Source organism: Marmota marmota, unplaced genomic scaffold (assembly GCF_001458135.2).
Source record: "Marmota marmota marmota unplaced genomic scaffold, marMar, whole genome shotgun sequence".
Lineage (NCBI taxonomy): Eukaryota > Metazoa > Chordata > Mammalia > Rodentia > Sciuridae > Marmota > Marmota marmota.
The window spans coordinates 16,230,806-16,246,889 of NW_026000005.1; the positions used below are offsets into that span (position 1 = coordinate 16,230,806).

General features: G+C 38.8%; 1 protein-coding gene and 1 long non-coding RNA gene across 6 annotated transcripts in view; one reads left to right on the forward strand and one right to left on the reverse strand.

The window, feature by feature from the left end:
* The window catches only part of Hecw2 (HECT, C2 and WW domain containing E3 ubiquitin protein ligase 2), a 363,407-nt gene that overhangs the window by 185,297 nt on the left and 162,026 nt on the right, over nucleotides 1–16,084 (reverse strand). The window lies entirely within an intron of this gene.
* Nucleotides 1,658–14,411, forward strand: LOC125618164. Its single transcript, XR_007349419.1, has 3 exons — nucleotides 1,658–4,540; nucleotides 4,703–4,891; nucleotides 12,646–14,411. It is a non-coding gene; the product is annotated as an uncharacterized LOC125618164 (long non-coding RNA).

Consider the following 16,084-nt stretch of genomic DNA (forward strand, 5'->3'; position numbering starts at 1 on the left):
TTTTTTAACTATGTCAAAACCCCTAAAATATTCACATTTAACCCTGAAGGGATTTTCACTCCTGCAATTTTCATTCTATCATGTTAGAAATTGTTTTCTTTCTTTCAGCACATTTCTATATTCAAACACCTGGTCATCTAGCCCCAGTAATCCTACTCTAGAAACCTGTGCATCCCAAGTCCTCCAATCCACTTTTTCTCTTATCAATCACCCCAAGTCATTAATTTCCTCCTAATCTTGCTGGATTCCTTGATTCATTCTTGTAATCATCTTCTTGGTAATGCCTGTAACTCCATTTTCTGCTCCCTCTGTATTCCCTTAGCAAAGCCTAACAGTGATTAAACTAGCTACTATTTAGACCATATCTGAAATCCAGCTTGTAGAAAAATAAAACAAAACCAAGCAAAAGAACGCTCAGGGGTCTTATTTCAGACTCATAATGACCAATCTCAACATTGTCAGGCAACCTTGCTACATTGCTCTAATATATATACTGGTTTTCTCTAGACAGCTAGGTCAAACATTTGCCTGTCTCCACTACCTCCTCATCGCCTCCAAGTGGATTAAAAACAGAAGCAAACAGATTAATCTATCACTCATCTGCCTCTAGGTATATCTTCTCTATATTCCCTTTTGATATTCTGGATGAAATGTCTCTGTTCCTGTGGAGGTTCAAGTCCCTGACTTGTTCTCTAAATTCCATCAGTTATCACCTTCTCAAGGATTTATACCCTGCAATGATGATCCCCTTTCCTGCATCATCAGTGTCACTTAGATGATGTCTACTAGATCATATCCAGTACTCACTTGTAAATATACTTTCACTTTATTCCAAATGCTCCTCCAGCCACTACTCCTTGCTTTAATCTCCCTGCACAGCAAACTTGAGAGAATTATCTACAGCCAAAGTAGCTACTTCCTCCTCTCCTGTTTTCTCCCCAACCCATTTCATTCCAACTCCTGTCTCCACCAAACTTGTGGAGATGCTGGATGATTCACACCAGGTTGCATCATCAGGCAGAAGCAATAATGAAACTAAAACCTAAATGGCTGGATTCCCTTGGTAACTTCTCTATTCTCACATGACTGAACCTCTATCTTACTTGATTATCCTCTCTTTCTCCTCATAACTACATAACTTCTCATTCTCGTAGTTTTCTTCCATAACTACTCTTTCTTAGACTTCTGTGACTCCTCCCTCCATTCAGCCTCCATGCTAGACTCTTTCCTCTTTGGACACACTCTCTCAGGGAAAACTCCTCCAACACCATCTATTTGCCAATAATTCCCAGACTCTAGATTCATGGTCCCAACTTCCTCCCACTTGGCATATCTATCAGGTCAATAGGCATGTCAAATTTGGCATGGCCAAAATAATTCTTGACTGACTCTCCTCTTCCTTCTCATTCCCCATAATTACTTTCGTTTCAGAGTACTGAATTACTCTGGCTAAAAATCAAGGAACCATTCCTGATTCTTCCATTTCCCATAGAAAATCGTAACTGAGCCATGAGGAATCTCTGCTGATACCATCTTCCATAATATCCTATACACATGCTACTTCAATCAACTCTTCTGCTGTTAGCCCAGTATAAACCCATCTTCCCTCTGATTTGCACTGTTGACAGTCTGACCTATAATCTCTTCTCCAAAAGCAACTAGAATAATCTTCTGAAAGGTCAAACCTTATTACTCTCGTTTGAAACTTTTCACTGGTCTCCACTGTACTTGGAATAACACCCAAATTCTTTATGCTGGCTCACAAAGTTCTCTGTAACCAGAACCCTGCCTATTTCTCTGACATCATGTTGTCCTATTTCACCTTTATGCCCAGTAGGCTTCAGCCACTCTAGCCCTCTTTCTGTTCCTAAAACCTGCCAAGGTTGCTCCAGTGTAGGCCTATGCTAGAACCATTCCCTCTGCCTAAGACACTCCTATCTCTGATGTTTGCAAAGCTTATGCCTTCAGGTCCACTCAGGCTAAACATCACATTTCAGAGAAATTTTTCTTAACCCCAAATCCAACGACTACCCAATCATTGCTATCACATGACCCTGTTATTATTATATGCATTCTACCCAGAACACTATCTGATTTTTTGTTGTTGTTTACTTGTTTATTTCCTGTCTTTCCCCTTTAAAATGTAAGCCCCATAAGTAGGGGGCCTCTTTGATCTATTCACTGCTGTATCTCAGCATCTAGAAAGTATGTCTAGAGCCAAGTAGGTGCTCAATAAATATTTGATAATAAATTTAGGTAAAGCTTAGTCAAAAAATATGAGCTTTCAGACACACACAAAAAATATGTTTGCAAATTAAAAATAACATTTTCATTTATGACAGGTAATACTTTGAAAACATCTGTTTAATTCTCCCAATAACCTTTTTAATGGTTTTCATGATACTGCCTTTCCTCAAAATAGAGAAAGAGATGCTGGATGATTCACGCCAGGTTGCATCATCAGGCAGGAGCAATACTGAAACTTAAACCTAAATGGCTGGATTCTTTGCCCAATGTCCTTCCTTGCCACCTTACCTTAACAAATGAAAACTATGTATCAACTGGGCCCTTCCTTCCATCCTGTGCTCTGTGTGTGCTACAGTCTGCTGAAGTTACTTGTTTGCATGTCTCTTCTCCCACAGATTATATGTTCCGATAAAACCAAGTTGCTGATTTAGTTATCTGCATGTTCCCAATGCCTAGCTCACTGCCTGGTGCACTGGAGGTGCTTAAATTCTTATTGAATTTAACCAAATACTCACATCAGAGCCAAGTCTTCCTCACAATGCAAAACAGATGAACTGTTCTATCTTAAAACCAAAGACTTCACTCTGAATATATAAAATCCCTAATGATTTTTTTTTTTTTTGGTGGGAGGAGGTTGCCAGGGATTGAACTCAGGGGCATTCAAACACTGAACCACATCCCCAGCCCTATTTTGTACTTTATTCAGAGACAGGGTCTCACTGAGTTGCTTAGTGCCTCGCTTTGGCAGAGGCTGGCTTTGAACTTGAGATCCTCCTATCTCAGTCTCCTGAGCAGCTGGGATTACAAGCTTGCACCACTGCACCCCATCTTAATGATTCTTTTTGAAAAGCCCCACATTTCGCATCAGCCAGCACTTTGAGTCTCCACTGACAACCTGCATGCCTCATGATGCAGGAGGCTATGAGAGTACTACGCAGTCCCCCCAATCAATGCTCCAATTCTCTTTTACCTTCTTGATGGGCTCTAAAGAGCACAGAGACTCTAAGGTTTATTCAATCTGAAGTCACAGTCTAGTAACATGCTGTATTTTTTCCCATGCTCTGAATGTGAATGTGAGGAGAAAAACAATTAGTCATAATGGTGCCATGGAAAGTACACTAAATGGAGTGTCAAGAATCACCGGTGACGATCCCAGCAATGACTCCAACAGCTGTGTGATCATGTGCAGATCCATCAGTTTTTCAGTGTCATCATCTATAGCAGAAGAGCAATGATCATCCTAAGGGTCCTTCCCAACTTTTCAATCTGTTGTTCTCTATTCTCCCTGTATCTTATCTCCTCCAGTCTCTAAAACCAGAATAGCTAGATGGAAGAGTGCCATAAATAGGTTTTGGTCCAGAGTAATATCAAATATAAATAAACGAATAAGCAAATGGATGGATGGATGGACGGGCAGACAGACGGACAAATGGATGCATGGGAAATGTCTTACACCCTCCACTGGATTTTCTCTCAAGATTCATAATACAGGCAAAATCTTTATGCAGAGGAGGCCTATTCATAAATAGGAATAAATACCACAACACAGCAATTACAAAATGTTTTAGAATCAAACAAAATACCCTCCCTTAGAATCCATCATTTACTACCACACGTTAACTCAAGGAAACTACAAGTCTTATAGAGAGATCAGAATTCAGGGATGCAGGACTCATCTGAACTGAATTGATCAATAAAATAAACCTTCTCTGATTCATACCATTTTATCTCTTATCCCCACCAGAGACCTATTTCACAAGGCATTGGTCACTGATATGCTACTAATATTTCCAAAAAAGAATAGGTAGGGAGAAAAAAATAGCATAGTCAGTGGTGTGCTGGGGCCTATTGTTAACTGGAGAATTTTTCCAACTGATTATTAGAAGTTGCTAACTTACAATTGGCCATCTTAGAAGTATTTATACCATGGAAATATATGAACATACAAACCAAGGTTTTTGTTTGGTTTGGTTTTAAAAATAGTCAGTTAATCAAAACACTACCAAACACAGTACTTGGCTAGAAAGACTGGGGGAAACAGATAGTGCAGCACCAACAGAGAACAAAGAGAAGATTCATAAACGCAGAAACCTGAGTTCTGATATTTCCACTAATTGGCCATGAAATCTGGGAGCAAATCTCTGCACTGCTCTCTGTCTGACTGCTGCAGTGGTGGGTCCCACAGGAGCCCTCTGGGCATGAAGGAAAGAATGAAAAAGGCCATGCTGCAAGAAGAAGATTAAAAAGAAGTTCTAGCCTTGATCCTGAGCCACCATCGTGAGCACAATACCCAGTAAGTCCTTGGAAGGAAGGGGTTTGTGTATCACCCACAAAACTGGCACAGTATTTATAAGAGATTTGCTAAAGTCAGTTCCCTGGTTTGGTGGTTTGGGGTTCATCAACCTGAGATTGCTGTAGGGGCAACAAATAACTTTTAGTTAAATGTTTCTCGCAGTGCAGCAAAGAACTCTTTTGAATAGCTGCTCCAACAAGCCAGGATCTATCCCACGTGTAGCAAGACAGCACGGATAGCCAAGGTCTGACCACGGAAAAAAAGCGGCTCTGGCTCCTCCATGTCTTCTCACTGCTGGACTCGGGTGTGTGGCTACCCTTGGTCCATCCTGTTGCTCTTCAGAGGAAAAAGGTAACACATTTGGGACTGAAGTATTTCATTAGTAAACGGCAACAGTACATGTGAACATAGTAATCAGGAGAAGTGAAAATCATCACCCAGCAGGATCTATTTGTTAAGGTGTTGGCAGCCAGATTTAAAAAGAAAACAGGCAGTCATGGAGAGCAGAATGGAAAAATAGGCAAAATGATTTAAACAGAATGAATTCTGAAAAATGATTATATGTATCTAATTTAGCTCACAAAATAGATCTGTAAGAGATTATAGCAAAAAGAGGGAATTATTGAGGTCAGCCTGCTGTGTCTGATCAGATTGGTACCGAAACCATTTAAAACAGAATCCACAAAGTCTTGGAAAAGCATTCTCCAAATTAACAAGATTCTGAACCTAAAGGCTAAGAGAATGTTCCAGGTGCATAATACCAGAGTTTAATCATATATCAAATAGAACTTAATCCCAGAGGACTGAGAATCTCAGCTCTCCTTTTAAAATACTCATGCATTCTACAAATGTTTATTGGGTTTGTACTGGACACCAGATACTGGAGATCTAAATGTGATCAAGATACGGCCAGTCAGCAGACAAGGAGTCCACGGTGTACAGTGGGCAGCTAATACACCCACAAATGTTGCCAACACTGTGTGCTGAAAGAATATGGCCCACCCAGACAGACACAGATTCTGACCTCCAAATGCCACACCAGGCAACAGCTCAGCGGGAGGATCTTTTAATTAAGGGCCAAGCTCTGTGGGGAGTTCAAACAGTGCCCTTCCTTTTCAATGGGTGCTACCACTTCCAAAGGAAACAATATATGTATTTTTTTGTCAGAAGAAGAAAAATAAATCCCACAAAGCTGAAGTTTTAAAAAGCCATCATGGTTCAATTAAAAAAAAAGCCTGTGGAAAAGGGGAATGACTCTCCACATGATTCAGGGTGACAAAAGTTGAGACATCTAGGGCAGAGTTCCTAAAAAGAGACACTAGAAGGTACCTCAGCTGAGCAGATGGTGCAGGGGTGGGGGAAACATAGCTGAAGTAGAGAGGAAAGAAGGGGCAGCCAGTGAGGGTCTTTCTTACAGCCCACGAGGAGGCATTTTTAATTTGAATCTTGGAGTGACTTTGATCAAAATTACACTGGAAGAAGATCTCAGTCTGAGAATGATTAAAGGTATTTAAGCAAAAACCTGATGAGTTCGTTGATGGGTTGCTGTCATAACAAAGTCCCATACTCTGGGTATCTATGGTTTTATAGATCTATAGCCTGGAAATCCAACATCAAGGAATTGGTGGGGTTACTTTCTTCTAAGAACTTGAGAGAGAATCTGTTTGGGGCCTCTCTTTGTGGCTTACCATGGACTCTCTTCATGTGTCCATGGGGTTTCTCTTTTCATAGAGACACCCACCATATTGGATTAAGACCCATCCTAATGACTTCCTTTTGATTATCTCTGTAAAGACCCTATCTCCAATTAAAGCCCCATGTGGAGGTACTGGACTGGAGTTAGGACTTCAATTCATAAATTTTAGGGGAGAGACAGTTCAACCCATTACATTGAGTATTTAAGACATGGTCCTTGCCCACAATTTATAATCCAGCTGAGGTCAAGACAGTCACGTGACATATGAAGAACAACATTTAGAGGATATAATAATATTCTAAGTGCCATGCTTTGACCAGTAAGTCTCGGATGATTGCCACACTTCAGGACCATTATTTATTTGACACTTTTTAATTTTTACTCTTTTCACTTAGACAAGGTTTTTTTTAGTTCATTAATTGAAACCAGTATCCTTGCCAAAAATAGAAGGCAATCTTAAAAATAAAGCATTTAAAACTCTTTAAAAATGAACACATTACTAACAAATTTTAAAATATTGTTTGTAAATCATCTGAAACCCTTTCATCTGCTTTAATAAAGCAGTTGGTAATGCTAAATGTTGGTACGCTAGAGAGAGCCCTCCAAATTCAAAAACTCTAAAACCAGTTTGGTCTAAATTCTGTCCCCATCTGTCTGACCTTGGATAAGCAACTTCACCTATTTAATTTCCTCCTCTTGTTTCCACCATCAGGTGGCACAGTGGATGGATGCCATAAAAATGACATGAAATAATATTATTGAAAGCTTTCTCCAAAAATCAAAGCATTATAAAAATATTATCATGGATAAATTGAAAGGAAGACTAAAACCCGTAACCTTTTACCCTGCCTTTTTTCCCAGTCTCTAATTTGAAGCATTCGTTCCCTTCATTCTTTGGGGTTTACCACAATGACCCAGGCTACTCAGCCTGTCCTCCCTTCTCTTGGCCTGTCTTAGTGTTTGGTCTCTATAGGAATGCTTGATGTCATTCTTAGGGACAGGTGACCTGATTTCCATCAACCAGCACTTCAAGCCTCAAGGACTAAGGCAGGTCCTACCCTTGCTGTTTGTTATTGATGATAACTTCTCTGCAGGTCCCCTCCATGCTCAGCTATCTTCCGCTAATGAAAAGTCATCAAAAAGCACCCGAGAAGATAGTCCCTGATTTTCTTTTCGTTGCTGCACTTGAGTAAAATGCTTTGGTTTTCCACAAATAGTTCAGAGCCTGATGCCACATGAATTTTTTTTTTTTTTCAAAAGTGGTTCTCTCCGGGGGACTTGAGCACAGCTGTCGGCCAGCTTGACTTAGAAGCAACAGACCAGAGAAAGTCCACATTTTCCCCAACAGTACCATTCACATCCAAATTTACCCACCAACATTCAGCTCAACTTTTCACTTCTGAATCCATGCCCTGGAATATCTCAATTTCCAGTTTGAAAAAGTAAGCCGAACAAATCTCAACACATATTAGGATCTTCAAACGCCAAAGACAACGTCCAACCTCATATTTTCCAACATGAATTTTATATCTGGATATTTAGTGATCTATTATACTGAATGATCAGGAGTTTTAAGTTACCACTTAAAACTATTTTCTTCTCTTGCCCTGCTGCTTATTCTAAAGTGCTCCATGGAACAGGTTCTTTACTTATCATTGGATAAAACACCAGACCCCTTGACTTTTCTGATCATTCTGAGATAATGAAAGAGCTCTTCTCACACAAAAATGTTTATGTCTATAAAGAAAATGTCTAGTTGGGTTCAATGGTCAAAAACCTTGAGCTTCAGCTAAAATCATCTCTCTCTTAGCTCATGCTAGCTTCAGAGAGAAAGCTTTTGGAGAAAAAGGGAGAATAGCTTATTCTCTACCTCCTGTCAGTTTCTGATCCTCAGGGTAGCAGCAGGGTGGAAGGAAGAAAGGTGAGAGGCAGAGAAGCTCCTGTTGAGGTTCTGCCACAGTTTGCAGCCAGGCATTCTCTGAGTAGTGGAGACAGACCCCATTTCTGAAGATTCACACCTGCAGTCTCCTTGCCCAGACACTCCTCTGTGCTGGACACTAGCTTCTGGGAGACACTCTGCCTCATTTGTCCTAGGTCTCCCATCCTGCCCTTCAGTGACATCAGCTCTTCCAGGTGCCCTCTGGTTGCTGGAGTGATGACCCCACATAACCCTGTTGTGGGTGGACCCCACATGTATGGTCTACAACTAACATGTGCTCTTGCCACAACAAAAGCACTGTAGATCACTGTCAGTGCAGCCTTCCTTACTCCAGATTCCAACCACAGTCTCTCACATTTGGAGTCCACAGGTATGGGTCAGACACTAGTCTACTGTGTCTCTCAGATGAAGAGGATGCTTACGAAGCTCTTGGAACAATTCCCTTGATGGCCCCTCACCTGGCATCCCTTGCTTCTCTCCAGTATGCATATATTTGACAAAGAAAACAGATTCTCCAGAACACTGACACTGACCTCAAGGAATTCCTCCACCAAATCAACAAACTACTCTCTCACCTGGTGGCCAGGTCAGAACCATGGGAATGATGTGGTCCATCGTCATCCTAAGTCTTGCCTGGGCCATCAAGCCTCTCATTTTGGAATGTACAAGTGGTTGTTATCCTACACCTTGGGACCTCAGCTGAAATTGACAGAACAATTCCATTTTGATATTCTTGCACATTAATGATGCTATTAGTCCTAAAAATACAATTTCCACCATCATACTTTCCTACATAAACTGTTCACTTCTTTTTAACTCAACAAACAATTTCTCCAAAAGTAAATGAGCCACTGTACAGTACATAGAAACAGAGAAATTTCTCTGTCTTGAACAATATACAGTTTCTTCTTCTTTATAATCATCATCATCAGAGGTAAGATTTCTTTTACAGATAGTCAACTTACAATGGTTCAACTTGATTTTTTGACTTTATAATAATGCAAAAGCATACACATATAACTATTGACCTTTTCACTTTTAGTGTAGTATTCAGTAAATTACATAAAATATTCAGTTCTTTATAATAAAAAATCATCTGTTAGAAGTGTTATGAGCACATTTAAGGGAGGCTAGGTTAAACTATGATGTTTTCAATAGGCTAGGTATAGTCAATGTATTTTTTATTTACAATGTTTTCAACTCATCATAGATGTATCAGGACATAATCCAATTGTCAATCAAGTAGCATCTGTACTCTTATTAAACCAAGTCCTATTCCAAACACATTATACATATGCAGAAAAATCCTACTAACGATATTTCCCCCCTTCAAGTTTGATATTGCTATCCAGCATCAACACAGAAAGCAAGTGGCAAAACACCAACTTAAACACAGGTCTATTCCTCTTCAGAGTATGAGCACTTGACCACATTCTCTACAATATAAGTTTGGAAGTTTATGCCAAAGGATGATTGACAGGGTACATGCTTCAAATTCAGGGAAATGTTCTACTCCATTGTCCTAACTGGAAAGCTTGGAGAAGTTAATTGAATTCTGGGTCTATTTATTCAGCAATAAAATGGGGAGACTAATAACTACCTTAAGTAGACATCTGTCGCAATACACAGCATCCATCTCCTGCCCCAGTCTCAGCAATACAGCTTCTATAGCTTTAATGCCATCCCTATCTCCAGGTGAGCCCTCGTTGGCTTAGTGGATAATTTCACACTGACAAATCCTACCTGATGATATACTACCCCATAAGGTTGTTTTAAGGATTATGTAAGTAAGATGTGACAGGGATCATGAATTGGACAGGAAGATGTTAGCCTGAGGAGATTACATAGGAAGCTAACAGTAAGCATGTAAACAAAGAAATTCGTTGACTCAAAAGAGTTAACAGTGCTGGAAAAGACAATTTACTTAAAATTTACATCACTTAGTAGCAGATTGGTTGTACAGGTTAAAAGTGGGCTCAGAATCAAAATTTGTGCAAGATTTTCAAGACTAAGAGACCAAAAGATACTATTTCCAACTTTAAAAATAAAAGGAAATCAGAAAGAACTTGGTTGGCATGTTATTCAGTTTGGAACCAAATGAGTCTAAGAAGTGAGTTGGTCATTGAGAGGGAAATGTCTTAGGAGCTTTAGGCAGAGTCTGGGACTAGACACTGATGCCTGGCTCTCCAGGGGAGCAGGTAAAAGCCCTGATTTGAAGTGTTTGTCACTCCCATCACAGCTGACTTCCTGCTACCAACATGAAGGTATGAATGCAGGGCTGTGCTCTAGGTGCACCAAGTGCAGAATTGGCATTTGTGAACTAGAAAGAGATGGTCCCAGCCAGTCCTGGTGAGAATGAGACCACCTGCTTACACTGGATGAAGACAGGGAGTGAATGAAATCACACAAGGAGAGTGGTATGAAAAAGAAGAAAAACCACACTAAAGTCTAAATATTTAATGAAGAAGGAAAAAGAAAAAGTTTCATCAAAGAGAAAAATAACGACCAAAAAACTGGGGAGCCAAGTCACATCACAGCCAGCAAAGAAACCAGCGTTAAAAGGAGAGGGAAGTGAATAGCATCAAAGGCCAGGGATGCGGAAGAGGGTGAAAATGTCCAAAAGGCCTAGAAAATGAATTTCCAGAGTTATTCTCGGTTTTGGTAAACAGCATGGACAGGGGGGTTCCACCTATTACCTCTAATAAATAAGAGCTCCACCTTTAGAAAACAATAAAGCACATTAGTTATAGTTGAGAAAAAGATGAATAGGTTTAAATTTTTATGCAAAGAAGTTTGTGTACTATATATAATCTATTAGATCATCTCAGTTTTTCCTCTGCCTAGAGCTTATATAAACAGGAACTCAGCTCTGTGCATTTAAAAGCCCAAGGAAGGGGCATTGCATAAAAAAAGGAACATAAGAGACAGTTCAACATCTCTAGTAATTAGAGGAATGCAAATTAAAACTACTCTAAGATTTCATCTCACGACAGTCAGAATGACAATTATCAAGAATATAAGCAGTGAGAAGTGTCAGCAAGGATGTGGGGAAAAACAGTACGCTCATACATTGCTGGTGGGACTACAAATTGATGCAACCAATATGCAAAGCTGTATGGAGATTCCTTGAAAAATTGGGAATGGAACCACCATTTGACCCAGTTATCCCACTCCTCGGTCTATACCCAAAGGACTTAAAAACAGCATACTACAGTGACGTAGCCACTTCAATGTTTATAGCAGCACAATTCACAATTGCTAAAATGTGGAACCAACCTAGATGCCCTTCAATAGATGAATGGATAAAGAAACTGTGATATATATATACACAATGGACTATTACTCGGCATTAAAAAACAATAAAATTGTGGCATTTGCAGGTAAATAGACGAAGTTGGAGAATGTCATGCTAAGTGAAATAAGTCAATTCCCCCCAAAAGACAGGGGCCAAATGTTTTCTCTGATAAGCAGATGGTAATCCATAATGGGCGGGGGGCAATGGATGAATGGAGGAACTTTGGATGGGGTGGAGCAGGGATGGGGGCAAGCGGGTAGGAAAGATGGTGGAATGAGATGGACATCATTACCCTAAGTACATGTATGGTTGCACAAATGGTGTGACTTGACTTCATGCACAACCAGAGAAGCAAAAATTTCTGCGTAACCATGCAAACCATGCAAACTCACAGGAAATGAGAAGAGAGATTGGGAAAGAAAAATAGGCTGCATGGGAACCATTCCAAATCTGGAGTGCACACCCTGAGAGGAAACATGAAATATGCAGTTCTCCCAAGCACCCCACTAGTTTCGGTTTAGCTTTTTAAAGATAGGGTTTAGGTTCTCTTGTTGTTGTTGCTTTTTATAAAAAACAGATCCTGAACCCAACCCAACTTCTTCTCTGGCACTCCAGCTAAGGCAGCGTCTGTTGCAATGTGGGAAGAAAGTCTGACTGCTGGGTTTGGTGTTAAGTCTTGCTGTCTTCCCAAGGGGTGTTCAAGGCAAAGTTTGGCTTCCAAAAAATCACCTCCAAGAAGTGACTTGAGCAAACTATCTCCCTTTAAGGAGCAATTTCATTGTGAAGGAAATTGCTAGTTACAGGTCAGCATATTTTGCCACTATTTTAGTGAACAATCACAAGCATTATTACTTAACCCATCTAGGCCCTCAGCTTCTCATTTGCAAAATAAGACTAGTAAACAACTGCTAATTTTCTTTCTTAACCTAAAATCTCTGTAACTATTAAGTTTTAAAATAAACTTCAACAGATGAGTACTATACAGAATTTTAATGATTCCAAATGATAAAAAAGAACTATCAGCATTCAAATTTCTTAAATAATACAGCTTACTTGCATTTGAATGAAACTTCTATAGTCTTGTTATTTTATACTTATATACTTTGTATTAATAGTGTGATTTCTTTCTTTTTTCCTCTCTCTCCCTCCCTCCCATCTCCACCTCTCTTATTTAGACAGGATCTTGTTAAATTGCTGAGCCTGGCCTCAAATTTGTGGTCTTCCTCCTGCCTCAGCCTCCCGAATCTCCGGCATCATAGGTATGCACCACCATGTCCAGCTGTTGAATGAAACTTATTTAGAATGACGAATCCTGGAGTCTGAAGATTCCAAAAAAATGCCATCACATAATAAATACTAAGATAATATTACAGCTTGAGTACTGATGCAGTCAGAAAGCATCTTAAAAGTAATAATACTATTTTTTAATAAGAAATGTTGTTAGGTTGGTTTTTTTTTAATCTTTGTTTTATTTATTTATTTTTATATGGTGCCGAGGATGGAACTCAGTGTCTCAGGCATGTGAGGCAAGTGCTCAACCACTGAGCCAATGTTGTTAGTTTTATAACACCCTATTCAGGCAAATGAATCACATGATGAACCAAAAAAATTCATACACTGACCTGTAACCTTGCTCAAATCAGCAGTTGCAGTAGGTCATGTGCACAGCACCATTCACCTTGTTTACCTCCTTGAAATGTCTCAGAAGTGACAGGTTTTGGCAGTAAAGTGCAGAGAGAAAAAAAGGCTGTCACGGAACCCCAAACTGACAATTTAACCTTCTCCAGATGTTCACTGGATTCTTAAGGCTTTCCTTTTCACATTGAATGTTTTATCATATCAAAACTATGCCACAGACTTACACTTAAATAGAAAAAATATATATATTTGAGTGCCTTGCAAAGACATATAATAAATATTTAGAATTCCACTAGTCAATGTAAATTCCCAGTTGGAAATTTGGAAGGTTTTTTCCCCCCCCAGATGAGTCATTCCATAATATATTAGCTTCTAATATTGTAGCTCAGTGCCATAATTACAATCCCCAAAAAAGAAGTAGTTATTTTTGCAGAGTGAAAGGATGATCATTTCTTGATCCATCAGTAATTTCATAATAGCACTTGCTTGTACTAGAAGTATAATAGCTATATTGTGTAATTCAGGTATATACTTCAGAACAGTCAAAACACCACAAATATTCTTCATGCCAAACAAGACACAACTTTCAGAAAAACATCAATAACTGCTTAAAAGAGAATGATAAAGAACCAAAAAAATAGACTATAAGGTAGTATTCACACTAAATTCAGGAAAAACTTTATTACTATTTAAATATCCACTGTTGTTCCAGGATTATGGCTCAGTGGTAGAATGCTTGCTCACACGTGTGAGGCACTGGGTTCCTCAGCATCACTTAAAAATAAATAAATACAATAAAGGTATTGTGTCCATCTACAACTAAAAATATTTTAAAATAAATAAATAAATAAATAAATACCCACTGTTTTCAATATTAAAGACAGATTCCATATGTATGGAAACAGGAGGTAAAAGGCCAGTATATCGCATAATAATTAGTTATGTGATAAAACTAGAATGATAGTCCATTGCTATGATCTTAAATATAGAGAATATTTCAAAAATTTTTTCAGATACCTGGTATATAGTAAACTCCTAAAATAGTTGAACAAATGAATAAATAAATAAATATCAAAAAAAATCTATCCTGTGCAAAAAAAAAAAAAAAGACTAGCAGAAAATCTGCATAATAGGGAATAAATTTTGGAATGATACTTCAATCAAAAGTATTTTTACATCATAATTACCTTAGCCTAAAACCCATTCTTTAGCAAAATTAATTAGTCTACATGGATAACACAGCCCAGAGAGCAGGGGAAGGTGCTCAGCATGTAGACCGGACATAGTTAAGAGCTCAATGGAAGAAACCAACACAGAAAAAGACAAATCACAACACAGCACGATCAGCACTGAAGCCAAGAGGAAAGAATTCCTGGGGAGCAAGAAAATTCACAGATTGCTGGGAGGGTTAAGGAGTGCATCAAAGTGACTTCTGAGTCCTATCTAAAAGAACATACAGAACCTAAAGATATCCTATCAAAAAATAGACATTGGCCATGAAGAAGTGGGCAGGACAGGAATTATGGTCCTCAGGAAAAGTTTTATGCAGCTCCATTAGGAGAAAGAACTAGCATACGCAGATGAAATTCCTACCTCCTAGAATAAACTGTTTTACGTGAAAACACACACACACACACACACACACATACACACACACACTCCATATTTCATGCTAAATCCAAATATCATCTTCTCAGTGAATAAGTCCATTCTCTACCCTTCCCATCTCTGAACTCATCTCAGGCATTAAACGCTCCTTCTTTATGCTCCTGTGGTTTTCAATATTGTTCTGCACACACTGTATTGTGATTACCACAGTTCATTCCTGCCTGTGTCTCACCCAATTAAACTGGGCTAATTCATGTTTCTATCCTACTGCCCAGTGGATCTCAACAAGTATTTTCTGGGATGTGGGTTGTGGCTATCTCCTCTGTAACAGTTGCTGTGAACACACAATTATAGATGTCATCTTATCTTCCTCGCAATTTTAAGAAGCTGGTATTATTCTCATTTTGTACATGAAGAAATGAGGCCCAGAATGTGGCAGAGCCAGGAGTTGAATCCAGGTCTGCACTCTGCTATGACCAAATCAGTCTCTTAGCCACTCAGTGCTGAGGTTGTTGGATCCAGTGGGCTCTACCCAGTTCAAGCTCTTTGAACACTCAGTTCAAGGCATTTATGTTGTTCTGGTGACAGTACAACATAGAGAATGAGAAAAGGTGACCACTTGTAGTATTTGTTGTTTTATAAGTTTTGATGTAGGAAGAGAAAAATCAGTCTCTCTCAATGAGCAAATATTGGGAGTTTTATAATTCACAATTTAAATAAAGTAAACACAAAAGATATAATTACAAAGTCTTGAAGAATTCCTTAATGTCACTATTACATCTGAGTTAAACACTCTGATCTCCACAACTTAAAAAAACACTGAAAACTTTGAGCTGCTCTATATAGTCCCTCTGAAGTCCATAAGAAGGGCACACTATTGTGAAGTGAGACCATATTTATTCAACAATAATAATGTCAGCCAGATTGTAGAAACAATGGATGGAAATAAATATAATGTCTTTGATAGTTATCACAGTTCTACTATAACTGAAGGATTGCTAACATAAAGCAGGTTTAAAGCCTTGACTTTAAAAACAATAAAAATAGGTGATACAAAATGAAACGGAGAACCCACGAGGGTCCATTAAGGGGAAAACCCACCGGAGAAAATGAAGAGACGATTCTGGACATATTACATACCTTTTCTCATAATCCACCTTAACTAGAGAAAAAAAGGGATATTCTTTGGTTCAGTAAATCAACAAGGATTTGGAGTTAAATTTTAGACTCTTCCTATGTGCTTCCATTTATTTTATTTTATTTTTAATTGATTTTATTTTTTAAATACATGACAGCAAATGCATTACAATTTTTATTACACATATAGAGCACAATTTTTCCTATCTTTGTATATAAAGTATGTTCACG